We start from the raw sequence: 14,229 nt of genomic DNA on the forward strand, positions 1-14,229 counted from the left end.
ATAAAATGCAGATACAAACTACAAAATTGTTATGGTACAGGAAGACGCCATTTGCTGTATTGTGTCTGCACTGGTTCTCTGCATTTTAACTTTGTGCTGCATTTTGCCCATAACTTTAGACATTGCTTGCATTTAAAGTTCATCAAATGTCCTCCGAATGCCTCAATTGAACCTGCTTCCATCAGACTTCAAGGCAGTGCATTCCAGACCTAACCTATTTGCTGAGTGAAAAAGCTTCTTTTCTCATCTCACAATTGCTTCGTTGGCAAAATGCTTCAAAACTGAGCCTTCTGGGTCTCAAAACCTGAAGCAGTTATAGCCACATTCATACATACTGAGTCTAATCTATTTTGCTGCATTTCAGGAGAATCTGAGTGTCAGAAAATATAGAAATTATTGTTACGTGGATCATTTTTAAATAAGGTCAATCTGTTATTTTAGTACCTAAGTTACAGTCGTGGAAAATTGGCATCTATACAATTTTTGGAAGTCTTTTTTAAAAACCTTTTTAAAAACTATTTTCACCTCTTTGCTTTTTAAAATGCTCTTGCACCATGCGTGATTTGTGTCAGGAAATAGGAGCAGGAGTAGGCTATTCAGCCCATTGAATCTGCTCTGCCTTGCTACTGGAACATGGCTGATGCTCGAAATTTTTCCCTCCGTATCCCCATATCCGTTGACATCTTTAAATCGAGAAATTTATCTTCTTCGGTTGAGAACATACTCAAAGATTGAGCTCCCACAGCACTCTGGTATTATGAGCGAAGAAACTCCTACTCATCTCACTCTGAAGTAGTCTTCCACTTGTTCTGAGACTGGGAACCCAGCACTAGACCTCTCAAGCAGTGGAAACCTCCTTCCTGCATCTATACTATTGAACACTGTTAAGAATTATTGTATACTTCAATGAGATCACTTCTCATTCTCCAAATTCTAGAGAAAAACAGACCCAGTCCCCTGAGTCTCTACTCATCGGACAATCCCACAGTCCCGGAAACCAGACCGGTGAATGTTGCAGTGGAATATGATTACTCCCAATGCCAATATGGCTGCTTGCATATACATAAGCAGACTATGATGGCCGTAAGAAGCATCACAGATCACAGTGCATTCCGTGCTCAGTGATGTCAGTGTCTGCACATGGGCAGATGGCATTCATCACGACCACCGCACAAGGGGATGTTGGGAAGTGGCACTGGGGAGACAGAGTGAGCTGAACCTTCCTCTATCCTGACAATGTAGCTCTCTGCTGCCTGACTCTCATTTGAAGGGAGTATGCAGATGAAGTGCTCAACAATGCTTTGGAGTATGCAGGCTGCGAGAGCTGATGTTAGATAGTCACCTGTTTGGTTGTGGATCTGACAAGGAGTTCTGGCTGGGCAGAGGGAGCCTCTGGACTGAGTTAGTCCAGAAACAAAGTTATCTGTAAAAAAAAAACTTTGCACAGAAAATTTGGATGAGCATCTTGGCAACTGCCTTTTCATTGCTTCACAAGTGATGGGGCACTGCAAACCTGTGCATTTGCAGGCACTGTGCCACTTAGTGATGGTGTTCACAATAGGCGTGAACTTGTTGCACACCCTCTGCAACAAGTGAATCCTGCTATCAGTAGAGACCAAGACCAAATCTGTACACAGTTTTCCTGTTTGCAAACTTACCAGGGGTCTCTCCAATTACTCCAAGACATCTGTACTCAAATCCACTTGACTAGAAAGCTAGAGGACGAGGCAGAATTATTTCAATGGCAGGGATTCAAAGCCCATCGTGTCTGTGGTAATTTATAGAAGCTGTGCTTCCTCTCCTTCTTCCATAGTTCTGGAGTGGCACCCACTAAAACTGCAAGTAGCCAAACTGTGTGCTGTAATGGAGTGAGATGTCTCTGATTCTTTGAAATTTTCTTTAGCTGATGATGATGATGATGATAATGATGAGCAAAAGCACTTCATCTAGCCTCAGGGAAGTGTTTATTACATTTCATTCGTGTTCCTGAGGGAGAAAACATTGAGACGCAAACTCCATCTTGGCTACCATCCTGTGTCAAAGTGCTTGTTGCATTGGTGTTTTCATTAATTCACACAAAGTTCCATGTAAAATACAAAAAAAACTGATAAAGTTAAAATGCAATATAATCTCCTGGATATAATGTAGACATATTTGGCATTATTGAGGAGTAACTCATTTTAAGTTACAACGTTGAATTCTGATTTTAAATATTACCTTATTAAAGCACATGCCATGATCATCCTTTTTTATCCAAAAGTGACAAATTGGAGGTGGAATTCAAGTGTTTATATTAATGTCATGGGGGCCTATATAAAGATGTGTACTTGATTAAAGTTGCAGTATTCATTTTCCTGATTCTTTCCTTGGGCTGCTGCAGTGTGAAACATACTGCGTGTACTCTGCACTTTTTTGTTACATGCCTATTGTCCCTTCACCTCAATTGTACATATAAAGTTATCAGCTTGATAACAGTGCTGTGGTTCCTGATATTTCCTTCAGAACTGGGCCAAACACAGAGACGTTACTGTCAATTTAGTTTTCTGGTTAATATGTATCAATGACAATGTGAACACAGCTGCAGGATTTCACTTTTGTTTGGTGTTTCGATATGGCTGTGCCAGAAATTGAAATCAAAATAAATTGTCCAATCATAATTCATGTTGCAATAACTCCGAGCAGCCCAAGGAAATTTCCATGACCACCATATTTGGAATACTTTGTTTAGGAACACTGCAGGGGGAAGGGAAATCACGCTGCAACTTTAAAGATCATTTAAAGTTTTTGAAGGAAGTTTGAATTCAACTGTACAACAAATAAGCTTTCTCTCCAAATTAGTACTTCATAGTCCAGGCAATTATGTTAGCAGGCCTGAATAGTGTTCTCTGCAAGAGATTGTGTAAGTTTGTGCCATTCCAAAAGCAATGTTGACCAACGTACCTTATGGAAGTAATGTACTTTTGATCACATGCCAAACATGGTTTATTTGCTAAATAGGTGTGTTATACAATGGACACCAAGCAGTTCAGTGCGCTCAAACATTTCATTTGTTGAGGTGGAAATGCCATTGTATTTTGTTATTAGATTAGGAAAACCAACTTGCTGTTGGATCAATACCCTTCGGATTGCCGCTCTCAGTCTGCCTTGCTATATCCTACATAACAGTCTATTGTCCTGAGATGGCATTTGCTCCAGCTTAACCACCAATAACCATGTCTCTACTGCTTCTGCTTGAAATTTGTTTGAAAAATTAACATGTCATGTATGAGAAAGACTTCGGAGAAGACTATAATATAGGAATACTTTGCCTTGTCATTCATGTTTCTTGATTCACGTAGACCTAATGTAGCACTAGAAGATGAATGCCAAGTTATTTATAAAACTTAATCACCACACCGTTATTGAACTTGTCACTGTTTTACTTTTAACCAGTTATCCACCTACTCTTATTATGATAATATTGGTCTTGATTTTACACTTGCTATTAGAGCCAACTGTGCTGTAGTTCTGATCTTTGAATTGTGTTATGGTACTGAGATGTTCCATATTTGAGAGATCTTGTTTTTAATATTTAAAATAATATTTCTGGCAATGGGAGTGATCAGGTCTGTCAATAGCTTTGGGTGTCTGGGAATGGTGGGTAGTTTTCAAACCCTGATATATTCGGTGACCTGTTCTCCCCAAGAGGAAGGTGTTTTGTTTCAGATCAGGCTGCAATGTGCAGTCTTAATTCTGTGATCCATGCTGTCTCTAAGGATCACCTCTGCTGAGTTGTAAGAGCTACCCAATTTTACTGCTTTATTCTTTGGAGAAGAAGATGTACTCAATCAGAGTTTGACCTGTTCAAAATGTGAAACCAGCTTTCTGCAACAGGGGTCTGCACTCTCTGGATATTGCACCAAAGTTACTATTTCAATAGTAGGATGAAGCCCTTACTTTAGATTCTGTGAAGGGCTGTAGGGATAAATCTGTGCAGGGGATCTCTGTTTGTCCTTTATAAATTGACAGAAAAGCTACCAAATCCTTGTTTTAAAAAAAAAGTCAATCTTTATATCACTCCCAGTGGAATTCATCCTCAACCACAAGTGAAACTTACATCTTTTCAGGATTGTATGTGCACTTTGTCTGCAACATGTGGAATAGTGATGTAATGAAAACAGCTCTACAAATGTGTTATAGTTCTAAAAGCCTTCTGATGACGCAAGGGCAAAACTAGAGATGGCAGAAAGGATCACACAGGCTGGGGCAAATGCAAAATGCATTTGGTGTTGGCACTGAGATTGCTGGGTTGATTTACTTCCCGAGCCTCACCCACATTTCCTAACTGAGCTATATCCACACATAAGTGTCAAAAGTACAACTGTCTGGTCAGCAGCACAGTGGTAATGCCACTGGACAAAGTAATCCAGAACCCCAGGCTAACATTCTTGGGTCAGTGGTTTGAATCCAGACTGAGCAGACGGTGGTGTTTGAATTTAGTAATGTTCTGGATTTAAAAGCTGGCTGGTTGTGGCCGTGAAACCTTTGTTGATTGTTATAAAAACTCATGTAGTTCAACATTGTCCTTTTAGGGAAGGAAATCTACCATCCATATATGGTCTCGCCCATACTTGACTCCAGACCTCTGGCTCTGAGGTAGACTTTTAACTGCCCTCTGAAATGGCTGAAGCAAGCCACTCAGATCAAGGGACAATAGGGATAAGTAAGAAATTTGGCCCAGCCAGCAATGCCCGATTCCCATGAATGAACTTCTTAAAAAATCACAGGTAAACCTCGGGTCAATATTAATTTAATTTGGGGTGTTCATGCAAATCATTGGCATGCCCAGAAGAACTTAAATCCAACTATTCTTTCCCCCTCCGTTCTGGTGTACCTTTCTCCCTCTATCCCATATTTGAAGACATTGACACCTTGCTGGCTAGTTGCTCACTCAAGTGACTGCTCCCAGTGTTTGACATTGGATAATGGGTGAAGTGATTTGACACTTGGCATCGCAGCCAATCCTGACCTGGTGTCCAGCCCGCTGCATTTCCAGAAAAGCTGCTGAATGACAACTTGGAGCAGCAACCCCACAGAGCTTTAGTCTGCACCCCTCTACAGTGAGGCACTGTTCTGATTCCCAGGCTGAAGTGCAGTGGCCAAGCCTTGGACTAGGCTGTGACCTCTATACCTGTTCTTTGCTGCTTTAACTGGCTGCAGTATCAGCAATCCCATCAAAACTTTATATTGCATTACAGAAGTTGTGATTTCTTTTCAACTCCTCAGATGCAACTGTGACACCATTCTTCAAACTGAGAATTAGCATGAGAATACAATGTTGCTTCCTCAGCTGGCAGTTCTTTTGTTGCAAAGTCGTAAATGAAATGTGAAATCATATTTATCGTAAAACAACTGAGTTCTTGCTCGGTTTAAGCAAGATGAAAAGGCTCCTGGTTATTACTAAATAAACATGGAGGGATTCTAGCTGAATTCTTTAATGTAACTATCATCACCTTCTCCTACTCAGCATAGGTAGATGGACTAACAGTAGGATAAATATGTGCCACTGAATGCCATAACATTAATTCAAAATGAATTGATTCATCTCAGAAGAGTTTTCAAGTGGTAATCTAATCTTGGTGGTGGATGGGGTGGTGGGAATGGTGGTGCTGCTTCAGCCACTGATTGTCACTTTTGTGTTTCAACTCTCAAAGTTTGCAGCATCAGCTGCACCAGTCAAATGAGATTAGTCGCCAAAATATTGATAATTTTCTGTATAAATGGTGTCATTTCAATACATTGCTAATAGTGGCATAGATAGGGTAATAAGGATAAGCAAGTCAGTGTTGCATTGAAAATACTCCACAGAAAATTTCAAGTTCCCATCATTTGTTTCAAATTGCTGAAGCCAGAGCGTTCCTTCAAATAAAATGTGTGTTACTCGTCAGCCACTAGGTGGTAGGCTAACATAATCTAATTCCTACATTGCAGCGAAGGGAGCTTGCTGTTTTTATTTCAGGAATTTCTCATAGCCATAATACACTGTTGGTATTCCAGGAGTTAGATTATTTGTCTGGAAATTGAGGCACTTTGTTTTGTTATTGTACCCTGCAGTCAACAAGGTTTAATGAAATAAAAACCAAAAGAACTGTGCATGCTGTAAATCAGGAACAAAAGCAGAAGTTGCCACAAAAGATCAGCAGGTCTGGCAGCAACTGTGAAGAAAATAATCAGAGTTAACGTTTTGGGTCTGGTGACGAGGCATTCTGAGGAAGAGTCACTGGACCAGAAACGTTAACTCTAATTGTTTTTCCTTCACAGACGCTGCCAGACCTGCTGAGCTTTTCCAGCAAGGTTTAATGACATAGTATCTTGTTGTTTCAGTCGTTGTGAATATACCACTGATGGTGAGGTAACAGTGGGACTTTGTGAACAGTGTTTTCAGCTGCTGAGTGTGGTTAAAGGAATAGAATTTAGGATGGAGAGTTGTGGTGGGGCTTATATTAGGACATCTTTTGGATTTCAGGAACATAAACCCATGGTTGATATTACCAAAGTCACTACTGTTTGATTTAACCAGTTTTCTTTCTCTTGTCACTTTGTTAGTGTCTAATCTTTGCTAAGATACTTGACCCTAACCTAGGTTTCATGATTTTTTTAAAAAAACTGACTCAATTAAATTTTTAATATTAATTGAGTGGAGATGGTGTTTTCTTTCATCTCACTGACTGAATGGGGAAAGAAAAGAAATTCCTTATAGTGGCACTAACACAAGTTTCAATTGCAGAGCTTTATTTAACACCAGATGGCAACAACCAACACACAAATTCCCTTGCTGAATGCATTGCAGACTGTGGTGTATTCTGGGAACTGAGGGTGCAAACTTGTCCAGATCTTAGTAATGTGATTGTTTGAACTTGTTCCTGGCTATTGGCATTGTAGCCTGTTTTAGTTGCCTGCAATTCTACACTGTTCAGTCATCTCCGTTGTACTACTTCTGAGTTTGTTATCCTTTCTGTTGTGTCCTTTTTGTATGCTTTGTATATCGGTATTTTTCCCAAATGGCTTTTCTTCCTTACATCCTGATATATGTATATGCAATTCAGTTTGTTATGTTCTCTTGAATGATTTTCCTGATCCTTTCATTCTCTAAAGCTTTTGAATAAAACAGCCTTTGTCCTTGATTAATTGTCATTGAGGATGTTGTGTTTATGTTGCTGACCTATTTATTTTCACCTGCTGTGCTGCGGCGAACTGAATTTTGAGGGCTAGCCTTTGTTTGAATTTACTTTGGCACAGTTTGTACACTTCATTGGCTGCTGTGCAGTGTGCGGTACAGCACATTGATTCAAAAAGCTGAGGCAAATGACTGGAAATAAGCTATTCAAATCTGCCAATCAAGCAAGTGCAATCTGTGCTTTGAATGCCAAGTCATTTGTGCAGGCATCAACACGAGAGTTGCAGACTCAAGTTCGTGAATGCTGTGCCTCTCAATGTGAGTTATAATGTCCCTGTTGGCCTTTGCAACTGTCAGCCCCATAGAAAGTAAGCATAAGTATACATACAGACATGAGAAAAATACAGTATGAGCAAATAGGTGAAGCGTAACTATTTATATACAACTAGCTACTACTTTGTTGGGTTTTGCATAAAGTTACTGCTGGTAACATTGTAGCTTTAGAAATACAATGTACCACAGGTTTGGAAAGTTACTGAATAAAGACAGTTATCAAACAATCACTGACATTCATGGCTTTGTTACTGGTCCTCAGGATAGCAGTTATGCTCCTGATAAATATTTGGTTTCAACCCCTAATATTTACATTTTGTATGGAGTAACCGGTTGTGGGATCCAACATAAACAGTACATTCGGGGGAGCGGGGGGGAGAAACAGCTTGACCCAGCGCCTCATTTAGTGAATAACGAATGACTCCGAGAGACCAGCAACAGAGGGAATTCAGTTAAACACTTGGGCGAACTTCAGTTAACGAACTAATTTTGACACTTTAGTATGACTGAAAACACGCCTACATTGTGCATGCAGCACTGTTTCAAATTATCAAGTAAGCTGAAGTGGGTGGAGAGAGACGAAGAGAGGGCATACCTAAAATTATTCTGTCATTGAAACAACTGATCACTGGCAGCAAACAGTTGCAACTGAATCAGAAGCAAAGGAGAATGTCCACCATTTCATGTTACAACATGTATAGATTTTGCCCATGTTGCAACTGACAGTGTTAGCCTTACGCATTGCCGCATTATCAGAAGAATTGTTTGTGCAAAGTGAATATTTTATAAACTCAGAAGATCAGTCTGATTCCTCTGGGCTGTAGCACAACTTGCAGTTCACAAAGGTAAGCCACGCAACCTGGACATTAGGAACAGAAATAGGATCTTCAATTGCTCATGTTTGCTTCGCTGCTGTTCACTGAGAACAGAATTGATCTGTACCCAGAATTCATTTACACACTCTTTATCTTTATAGCCTTGATTGTCCCTTAGCGAACTAAAAGTAGTGCTGCAGATCCCAAACTTGAATATTTCAATTGACCCTGGATGCACTGCATTAAGGAGCAGAGTTCCAAATTACCCCTACCCTTTGGGAGTCAGGTGTTTACTCTGAAATGGCCTTTCTCCAGTTTTTAGCTCCAGCATCACCCGTTCTGTGTGCCAGCATGTCTTGATCTCTGTAACAAGCAAATTCTTCACACGTTCTTGCTCTTAATTTAAAAAAGGTCAGATCTGTGGTTCAAAACTCATTTTCAAGAAGCCTTTGCAGCAGGTCAATAGAGTTAGTTTTGATCAATTGGGTAGGTTATAACAATCACTGCAGGCCTCAATCTATTCTAGCCCATGTTAGCCTGTGGAACCATTGGACAGAACCTTCCATTAGAGGGAATACTTATTTGATGGTGGGCATGAAGTGAGCGTCAGGTGTGAGTTGAATTTATTCACGCGATTTTGTTGTTACCACCTGATTATGCAGACCAGTGCAAGGAACATGCGTATCTTGTGCAGGGAGTGGGCAGGATTGATACCGTCATAAGTACCTTACAAGGGTCAATAGTCCGACTTTATTTAAAGGTGCACCTGAATTGACATCCATTCCTTGCAAGATGAGCACATCCCTTGAATATTCAGAGTAACTGAGTATTCTGGTCATTTCTGTGTTCCCTGCGTCCCATCTCCAGTCAGACTTCCACCCATAGCCAGATTTTTTGGTAACTAATCCAATTTTCTCCCACCTGCCTTGCTTCCCAGAAGCAGACCGTGATTCCGCCCAGTTACACATTCTATTATGTGTAACGTTTGTTGAAACTGAAAAGCCAGTAATAATGCTGATTGATACTGTCATTTTGTGCTGTATTTGCACAATAGAACAAATCAACAAAATAGTTCTCTAAAGTTTTGGATTGAGTACAATAGATCTTTTGAATTGATGCACAATATTCGATTTACAGAAATATAGAGGGATGCAGCTTTTGTTGTCTCAAGAAAAAAACTGCTGAAACAAATGATGTGATCCTTCACTGCCCCACGTCAGAAACGTTCCCTGATTGATTGTGATACTGGAATTTAACATCTCCTCCTCCTGCTGCCAATCTATATAAATCTGCAGGACCAGATTTATGAAATACTTCAGTTTAATTTGACATCATGCCTTGTGATTTTTTTCATGTGCAAAGACATCACTTTGTAAGTGATAATCTTGAGCTCTTAAAGCCAGGATAAAGGATAATTGAGGATGTCAAGCCAGTTGCAGAGTGTCTGATGCAACACCACAGAACCTCTGGTTGAAAACAAAAGGAAATTCTCTTGGCTCCAGGAGAAATTGTCTAGTTCTCTTTCCTCATTTGAGAGTTGCTCATTTGGGCGAACTTCTATTCAGCTGGAGCTCTCACACATAATTCAGAGGAAAGGGAGTGAAAGTTACCCTGGCACATGCATACGGACTACTTATTAAATTGTTTTTGTTGAAAAGGCTCCAAGGAATTGTAAGCACCCTTTTGAAAGATACTCCATCCACAGTAGTGTCCCTTGTTGTCGATGATATCTGATACAGCAGACTGTACTCCAAAATCATATCCTTTGTGAATTAATGGAACTGCCTATTTAATCTGAAACAGATTGTATTTGATTGTGTGTGTCCAATGTCGGACCTTGTGTATATATATTGAAAATCTGTGGAAGTGAACGTGGATTTACATCTGTTATTTCTTCCTTTGCTTTTTCCTTTCATGGGATTTAGAGTCCGTGTTTGGGGAGAAAGAGGGGAAACCGCATCAATTCAGTGGAAGTAGTAAAGGAATGAGTTGGAGTATATAAAATTAAAACACCAGGGCTGTAGAAGATCAGAAAATCAGTAGACTATGCAGCATCAGTGGAGAAAATAAACAAAAACTTTTCAGGTCAATGACTTTTCATCAGAGATCGAATGTACTGTAAGGCCTTTAAGGTCTCTTGAAGGCTCAAATTGCACTGTATTTGAGCTGAGAATGGAAATGTACCAATATCAGCCCTGACAAAATATTTTCCTACACAGGGTGTAGTTTAGGTTTGTGGTGATTTTTTTTTTGTCCCAGATTGCAGTGAGTTTGATGTGGCATCTGGACACTAACTCCTATGTTTCATGGGTCTTATAAGGATTTGAGTTAAAACACCATTGAAAGTCGAGGGTAAAGAAAGAAAGCAAGAATCCTTTTTGCCAGTGATCTTCTTCAGATGTTTGAAAGGCCAGTCTTATTCTAGTTTTAGTCTAGTTCTCTGCTTTGGCGTTCAGTATCCCAGTTCCTTCCTCCACACAGAATTACAGAAAGTTCTATAATACAAGGAAGCCATGTGGCCAGTGGTTTCTGCACCAGCACTCCAAAGGAGCATTCAACTTGTGCTACTCCCCAGCCCTATCCCCATGCATATTCCTCCTTTTAAAATAGTGATCCACTCCCCTCTTGAATGCCTTGATTGATCCTTCCTCCAGCACCACTCTCAGGCAGTGCATTCCAGATCAAATATTCACCACATGAAGAAATTTCTCCTCATGTCTCCATTGCATTTTCTGCCAATTACATTAAACCTCTGTCCCCTTATTCAGAATCCTTGTAATGATGGAAGCAGCATGATCCATCTGCTGTGTCCAACCAGCATGTTATTTTTAAGCATTTCTATCCAATCTTTTCTCTGAAGAAAATGGTCTCTCCCTCTCCACTCAGTCTGCCTAAATGAAATTCTTGATCAATGGAGCCACGTTTGTGAATTTTTCTGCACTCTTTCTAGTGCATTCACGTCTTTCCTAAAGTTTAATGCCCAGACCTGGACACAGTGCTCCACCTGAAGCCCTACCAGTGTTCTGTATGTATTTTACAACAGTGACTGTACACAATGGTGGTAAAGAGCTTTGGAAACATCATTATAGGCCAAGAAAGCTAATGCAACTTCTTTCTTCTTTTTGCAAAATTGTATTGCTGAATAAGACCTGCACACTGATAAATTACATCAAGCCTGTGTCACTTAGACCAGATGTGGATCCAAGTGCAGTCTCATCAGTGAGAGAAATGGTCCCACATGGACCTTTATGACAATATGGAATGTATCACCATAGATAGCTATATGTCGATAAAGACATTGCCTTACCAACAGTACTAAGAGTAGAAGAAGAAGTGCAAATGACATGATGAAATTGGATTAAGGTAGCCCACATATGAGCAAGGGATGAAGCATTCTGCTTCCATCTTGCAGTGTCTGTGGTTCTATCACTTGCGCTCAGGAGACAGGTGAAGTGTAGAGGACAAGCAAAGTGTGGGGGGAGATAAAGAGCAAAACAACAACAAGCGGAGAGTGAAGGCATACAATCTGGCAGAAGAAATAAAGGTGAAAGCAGTGAAAATGAGGACCAGAAGCGACAAGGAGGGAAAAAAAAGACACATTCCAACAGAAGATTGAAAACAAAACATTGATATATTATCAATATTATAGTGACTTTTCCATTGTGCATTTATCCTGAATTTCTTCATTTTTGGTGTAAGCTTTTCTTGACACTTTCCTTGGCGAGTGTGGATAGAGGCAATACATGCAGATTTACTCTCCTCTTCTTTCTTACACACACACACACACACACACACACACACACACACACACACACACACACACACACACACTCTCACACACACGACATTATGCAACTAAGGAAAAAAAAATCTCTTAATGATCTGAAAACAGAATATGGGTTGTCAAACCAATTGGAATTTGGCCATGAACAAGTTAAAAGTAATCAGGCATTTTCCTAAAAGTGTGTTGCAGTACAACAGACGACGCATCCGGGGTGGAAAACACATTATGCTCTGACACTTTGTATTACACCAGCAAGTGCGCAGTTGTCTACACTGAACTTGCCTGATTTCAGCCAGCAATTCCTCGCTCAGTTCAGCTGCAGTGTTCCTGTATGCCAGATTTCTTGCCAGGTTTCAATTGAAAGCATCAGGCTTTAACTTCTGCATTAGGACCCCACCTGCTTTTTGCAGTGGCCTTATTCGTGCCCTGCGTTCTGCACGAATTCTGCAAGAAAATTTAAAGAAGCAAAACAAAAACAGAAATTGCTGGAAGAAACACAGCTGGTCAGGCAGCATCTGTGGAGAAGAAGCAGAGTTAACGTTACGGGCCCAGTGATCCTTCTTTGGTTTTTGTTTTAAAGAAACAACAACCGGGTCTTAAAGTGGACACCCCTGTTTGCTTCCCAAAGGGAGGGAACAAGTCAGGAATGGAAGGCTTGAGAGATCACAGACAGCTGCTGTCATTCAACTGTGGTACAACAGCCAGAGGTCTGTAAAGCATGCTACTCATCTGGCTGTTTGGCCATGTCGTATCAGGAAAACCGTGTACAGAATGGCAGAAATGGAGCAAAGAAAAATGAATTAAAATGCAGTGAAACATCTGACTATTCAGCACAATTCTGTAATAAATTTATGATGGAGTATTAATGCCAATTTCTAATGTTCCTTTGACATACCAATCAAATAATGTCAATTTGTAACTGTTTAATTCAACAGGAGACTATCACTTTTTGTAGTATTACTGTGTCTGGGAGTGTATTATAGTAAAATGTTCACCTCTCCAAAATGCTGTATTTGGCTACATGACAATATTTTAATAGATTATTGGTCTTGCCAGCAGCTTCTCATTCTGTGAAAGAAGAGAAAATTATGAATGGGATCGGGAGCATGGTAGCATCCAGATTCCTGGACTAGTGTTCCAGTGACATAAGATCAAACCCCACTGAGCATCTGCTGGAATTTAAATTAAAATAATTACAAAATCTGGATTTAATCTTTGAATTGTCTCAATAACAGTAACACTACTGGATTATTGTTAAACAAAAATTGATTAGCTAATGAGCTGGAAAGCAATCGGTCATCCTTTGCCAATCTGGCCTACATATGACTCCAGACCCACAACAATGTTAGTGACTCTCAAATGGTGCCAGAGAAGACCCAGTAAATTGTGTCAGAGGATTACAGAAAGAAAAAAACCAAAACAAATAAAACTGTATGGGCTGGCCAGCACTTACCAGAAACAGCAAAGACATATCCTGCAACCTTCTCCTTGTTGACATTGGAAGACTTATGACAACGTGGCAAAGTCATGCACAGTGGATGTTACTTTACAACCCGATTTCTCAGATATCTGTACCTCCAAAGGATAGACCCACCAGACAGGGCACGCGATGGTAAGCAGCCAGGATGGAGTAACCCCGGAAGTCTTCAACATTCACTCCAGACCCCATAGCATTAATCATCATCATGGAATCCCTACAATATCGTAACAGGTCCATCGGGTCCACACTGACCCTCTGAAGAGGATCCCGCCCAGACCTATAACCCGATCTGTCCCTGTAGCCCTGCATTTACCAAGGCTAATCCACCGGGACCGCACAACCCCAGACACTGTGGGCAATTTAATAAGGCCAATCCACCTAACTCCCACATCTTTGGACTGTGGGAGGAAATTGGAACACCCGGCAGAAACCCATGCAGACGCAGAGAGAATGAGCAAACTCTGTATCGACAGTCGCCTGAGGCTGGGATTGAACCCTGGTCCCTGGCACTGTGAGGCTGCAGTGCTAACCACTGGCCACCATTTTGCGTGGAAAGTAATCATTCTATTGATTTTACCCCAGCCCTCTCTCAGCTAATGAGTCAGTGCTTCTTCATGTAGAACGTGACCTGCAAGAAGCAGTGAGTGTAGCAGAAACACAA

General features: G+C 40.6%; 1 protein-coding gene across 4 annotated transcripts in view; it reads left to right on the plus strand.

Moving 5' to 3' along the window:
• LOC125455723 (spectrin beta chain, non-erythrocytic 1-like) overlaps positions 1-14,229 on the plus strand; it is a 247,207-nt gene that overhangs the window by 207,643 nt on the left and 25,335 nt on the right. The window lies entirely within an intron of this gene.

Source organism: Stegostoma tigrinum, chromosome 10 (genome assembly GCF_030684315.1).
Source record: "Stegostoma tigrinum isolate sSteTig4 chromosome 10, sSteTig4.hap1, whole genome shotgun sequence".
Taxonomy (NCBI): Eukaryota; Metazoa; Chordata; class Chondrichthyes; order Orectolobiformes; family Stegostomatidae; genus Stegostoma; species Stegostoma tigrinum.